The following is a 6,000-nucleotide window of genomic DNA, read 5'->3' as shown; positions in this document are numbered from 1 at the left end:
AGGTGTGAATGAAGTTACTTTTACTTATGCTGATGAGTCTTTTTCGGGGGGAGATGCTCCGTATCTCCACACCACTACCGAAATCTATTTTCTTCTCATTGACATCAATGACAAGTACTGAGAAGGATCCTGAGATTCTGGGAAAGACAGGAATTGACAGCTTCCCTGGGGGGGCACCGTTCAGATACGAGCTTTCTCATTTTGGGAAAGGCTCTATGTGCTTCAGAAGGCAGCATGAGGACCGGGGTCCTCAAGGCTCTGGGGGCAGTGCGTGAGGTCATGTGTCAAACGAGAGGGTCTTTGTGTCCCCAGTGAGGATGACTGACCCTCAGTCGTGGAGGCCCTCTTGCGTGTGGCCGGCTGCACAGTTGGTGGCCTCGTTCCATCCTAGCAAGGACAGTGGTGCATGAACTGGCCAGTGTAGGGATGAGTCAGAACTGCGGGAACCATATAAACACAGCCATCTCACTGCTACTTGGTCAAATAGCTGCACATTAGGTGTGTTCTTACATTGTCCCTAAAATAGTATAATCATTTCCTAGGATGGATCAAAAAGTCATGAATGCCAGTGACAAAGGGAAGGCTCCCCAAAGCCAGGGAGAGCGGTGAGCCCTAAGTGCCGCCCCCTTTGAGCTAAGTAAGGCAGGCAGGCAGGGAAGCTGCCTCTCCTTTGGGGCCACTAAGAGGGCACTGAGTGCTATACAGCTGCAGTGCTCCGCATGCTTGAGGCATCCCGGAGAGTTAATGCCTCTGTAAGTGCCCATCTTTCCAGGGACTGATGGTTGCCCTCAGGCAACAGAACTGCACACTCAGTAATGGGAAAAGTGAGCCGCCATCCTATGAGCAGGTCACAGACACCTGGCTTTGCGTGCCACAGGGACAGACACATAGATAGATGAATAGGAAGGTGTGAAAGCCAATCAAGGACAAATGAAAGCAGGATATAGCCAGAGAGCTATCATTTTATTAGTCTTCAGGCGGCTGGTCAAGAAATGGAAGAGGGGCTTCCCTGGTGGCGCAGTGGTTCAGAGTCTGCCTGCTGATGCAGGGGACGCGGGTTCGTGCCCCGGTCCAGGAAGATCCCACATGCCGCGGAGCGGCTGGGCCCGTGAGCCATGGCCGCTGAGCCTGCGCGTCCAGAGCCTGTGCTCCGCAACGGGAGAGGCCACAACAGTGAGAGGCCCGCGTACCGCAAAAAAAAAAAAAAAAAAAAAAAAAAAAAGGAAATGGAGGAGGCATGGGGTAAATGATGGTTCCCCATTGGTGTTTATTGGTTGTTAAATCAGGGTTTCAAAGCACATCATTCTCACCTCCCCATCTCCCACACACACCCACACACATCCCTCTGATTTGTCCTCCTGGCTGGTTTTTAATGTAGATTTTGTACATGCAAAATGGCCTGGCACCAACTTGTAAGGATACTGATACAAAACACCCGTTCTCAGGAAAGAGCGGAGATGGATGTGACCATGTCTGGTTCCGTCCAGCAGCCCGATCGTCAGAGGCGGATGCCCTCTGAGTCTGTGCTGTGAGGGGTGGAGGTACAGTGGAGCTGACAGCAGTGCCAGCCTGAAATGGGAGGCAGCTGCATCTGTGTTCCGGTACTTGGTTGCAATAGCACACACTCCATCAGCGGTGACCACAGAGCATGTAACAATTTTTGTGAAGAAGCATTAGCCTCCTGCAAAGGCAATCAGACAAGTCAAGATACCAGAGAAAAGTCAAGTTCTCATTTGGAAACCTTAGAAAAAGATTGGCTAAAAGTAACAGGAGAAGCTTTTTTCATCACGTCTTTCTTAACTGCAGTCACAGGGTGTCTTCCTCATGGAAATTTCTAACATCATCAGATCTCTCTACTTCTCTTGTGAATCTCAGTTCTGAGATTCCACTGCTGTCTTTCTTTGATAAACTGCCTTGGTCTAATTATTTTTATGTGAAGAGTTACTGCTACATGCAGCTTAATTGTCCCACCACCCAGTGGCTAACGATTATGATGATTTTGACAAAACTTAAAGTAATTCAGTTGCTCGCTCTGACATCATTCCCTGAATATCTGTATCTCTTTCAGAGCTGCATGGATTTATGCCAAGCTATGCTTCTTCCTGAGAGGTAAACCTGCTTCTGTTAGTCCTCTCCCTTTGGGGCAGCTGCTACTTCCACCATGAACTGCTGCGGAGGTGTCCTCTTCACAGCCACTGATGACCAGGTGAGCAACCCTTGCCCTGACCCTTTCCCCATTGTGAAAGGGGATGTAGGAGCAGCAACGGAGGGGACCCTGGCAGAGAAGCAGGATGTACTTATGTTGAGAGTTACAGCTCCCTCATTCGCCGTCATGGCAAGACAATGGTCCCCAGAACAGGCTCCCCTTGACCCGTGTGTCACGTATCCCCAAGCCAGACCCAGATGACCATCACTGGAAGCATCTCCGTAGCCTTAGGCCTAAAGGATTCCATTGTTTAGATGGTGCAGCAATGGCTGTGGAGGGTCTCAGAGCATCCCCACCGGGAGCCAAGTTTCCTTCTCGGCTTAAACATCTGCTTCCTTGTAGGTTTGCTGACTTTATGTGAGAACTGTGGTGAAGGCCAGATTAGATATGCACAACTTTCAATTTGATCCTCTGCAGAGTGGCCCAAAAAATGAGCCTCCATGCAGGGGACATTCATCTTCTTCTTCTTCTTTTGATAAACTCTTCATCGTCTTTCCAACATCAGCTCAGGCATCCTCTCCCAGTGGTGCCTTCTCTCCCCAAGTGAGAAGTAAAGGTTCCCTCTTCTGCAAAAAAATTGCCTTGGGGACGTTGTTTTGTATCTACTTATTTCTATGTAGGTCTCCTCTACTAGATCATTCGCGGCTGGAGGTCAAGCTCAAGTATTACTCATCTTTGTATCTCCAGCCCAGGGCCTGGCACACATGTTGTGAGTGATCAACAAACAGTTGTAAATGGAAGCAAACCAATTTATGTAACCAGTGGGTCTTGATAGCTTGGTGCCATTACTTTTTTTTTTAATTTAAATATAGCTGATTTACAATGTTGTGTTAGTTTTAGGCATACGGCAAAGTGATTCAGATATACACCCACGCGTGCACACACACATATGTATATATCCCTTTTCAGATTCTTTTCCATTATACATTATTACAAGATATTGAATACGGTTCCCTGTGTTATACAGTAGGTCCTTATTGCTTATCTGTTGTATATATAGTCGTGTGTATCTGTTAATCCCAAACTCCTAATTTACCCCTCACTCCCTTTCCCCTTTGGTAACCATAAGTTTATTTTCTGTGTCTGAGTCTGTTTCTGTTTTGTAAATAAGTTCATTTGTTGATGCTGGTACTTTAAAGAGAGACAAAGCGTGAAAGACCAAATCCACGTGTGAACTGCCTCACATCACATCACCCCAGTGCACATATTCACACCCAGTTGGACTGTGGGCCCTGGAAAAGTGCACTTTATGGTTGCGAGCAATGACACAATCAAACACAAGAGTGAGGGCTCCCTGTACAAGTCTGCAGTGACTGTAACCACCCATGTGGAGTTGAAAGTTATCCATCTATGTCCATGTTCCCGGGAATATGATAAAGATTTTCCCAATCCCCTTCAAAAAGTGGCTTCTTCATAAACCTGGCTTTGTATTCCATGGAAATTAGAGCCTTAACGAAGGTTAAAAGCCAGGGTTCATGCCCCCTCTAACGATTTATTTCAGAAGATTGGCTTTTCCTCCAGTCTTGCTGGTACAATGGATGTGGCATCCCTGAACTGGTTACAATGGAATCCAATACAAAGGCTTTATTAAAAGAAATCAAGCAGGCTGGTTGACGCCAACTGGATAAACTCTGCCATATTTGCATTCCTGAGGGGAGCACCCACTGACCTCTTAAATTGTTTCATGCACAATGATTTTTAATTTGGGTTTAGTTTGATCTTGCAGATTCCTGCTCCCTCCATGGTTGAAAGGCATTCCATATTCATCTGACATAATGATATGCATCATCTATCAAAGCAGAAACTTGTTCTCTTGCTTTCTGCAGCCTGTAGTTGATGCCACATTCAGCTGAAAAGGTGTGGGAGGTCAGCAGTGAACAGGGTAGTTGAGAAAGCCCTTTGGTGCAACTAGAGATGATCATGCTAAGTGAAGTAAGTCAGAAAGAGAAAGATAAATACCATCTGATATCACTTGTATGTGGAATCTAAAATACGACACAAATGAACCTATCTATGAAACAGAAACAGACTCATAGACTACTGGGCATATACCCTGAGAAAACCATAATTCAAAAAGAGTCATGGACCAAAATGTTCATAGCAGCCCTATTTACAATAGCCCGGAGATGGAAACAACCTAATTGTCCATCATCGGATGAATGGATAAAGAAGATGTGGCACATATATACAATGGAATATTACTCAGCCATAAAAAGAAATGAAATTGAGCTATTTGTAATGAGGTGGATGGACCTAGAGTCTGTCATACAGAGTGAAGTAAGTCAGAAAGAGAAAGACAAATACTGTATGCTGACACATATATATGGAATTTAAGAAAAAAAATGTCATGAAGAACATAGAGGTAAGACAGGAATAAAGACACAGACCTACTAGAGAATGGACTTGAGGATATGGGGAGGGGGAAGGGTAAGCTGTGACCAAGTGAAAGAGCGGCATGGACATATATATACTACCAAACGTAAGGTAGATAGCTAGTGGGAAGCAGCCGCATAGCACAGGGAGATCAGCTCGGTGCTTTCTGACCACCTGGAGGGGTGGGATAGGGAGGGTGGGAGGGAGACACAAAAGGGAGGGGATATGGGAACAGATGTATATGTATAACTGATTAAATTTGTTATAAAGCAAAAATAAATAAATAAATAAATAAATAAATATAGTCAATTTGAGTTTTGTAAAAAAAATAAAAATAAAAATAAAAAAATAAAATAAAATACGACACAAATGAACCTATCTATGAAACAGAAACAGACTCGTAGACATAGAGAACACACTTGTGGTTGCCAAGGGGGAGGGGGGTGGGGGAGGGATGGACTGGGAGTTGGGGGTTGGTAGATGCAAACTATTACATTTAGAATGGATAAACAACAAGGTCCTACTGTATAGCACAGGGAACTATATTCAATATCCTGTGATAAACCATAATGGAAAAGAATATTAAAAAAGAATGCATATATGGGTATAACTGAGTCCCTTTGCTGTACAGCAGAGATTGATACAACATTGTAAATTAACTATACTTCAAAAAAAAAAAAAAAAAAGAAAGCCCTTTGAGGAGGGAGTGGAGTTGATCAAAGCCTTTTAGGTAAACTTACCAGGACGTTTCATGTGTTCTGGATTCACAGAGATTGAAGGGACTTTAGGAAACAGAGACAGAAGTCACTTGCCTCTGGGCCATGCCACAGGGCACCCTTTTCAGGCACATGGATACACAAGTGTCATTCAAGAAAGGAGATTCCATTACCATCAGTAATCAATTGCCATTTTTAAATAACCTCCCCTAATAGTAAGATCTTTCTGACATCTGACCAACATCTTTCATATTGCAATTTCTCTGCTGAGTTATATTTTTCACAGTGGAGATGAAAGACATCATTCATCATCCTCTTTTCACATAACAAATATATAGAAGACTCTCTAAGTCACCGCTAGGCATTGTTTCAGTTCTTTTCTCACTTCCAGTTGCTCTGATCATCTTTGTTATTGTTGCAATCCCTGCCAAGTTCCCCACATCCACAGATACCCACTTCTGGAGTCGATCATTTGTGAACACTCAGTAGCATGAGTAATGAGGTGACGGCTGCTTGGTCCTGGAACGTTATATAGGGTGAATGTTTTTCCAGATTCGGTTGGCTTTAAGAAACCAATGTTTAAACATCTCTCCTGTGACAGGCACAGTGCTGATTTGTGTAGCCTGTGAACTATGTTTCCTTCAGCTCATTCTGCTGGAATCAAGTTAATTCCACATGGGGAGGTGGAGGAGCCAGTGCAGGTTC

This window comes from Hyperoodon ampullatus (assembly GCF_949752795.1).
Source record: "Hyperoodon ampullatus genome assembly, chromosome: 17".
Taxonomy (NCBI): domain Eukaryota; kingdom Metazoa; phylum Chordata; class Mammalia; order Artiodactyla; family Ziphiidae; genus Hyperoodon; species Hyperoodon ampullatus.
The sequence above is the reverse complement of the archived record's forward strand: the minus strand, read 5'-3'. Positions refer to the sequence as shown.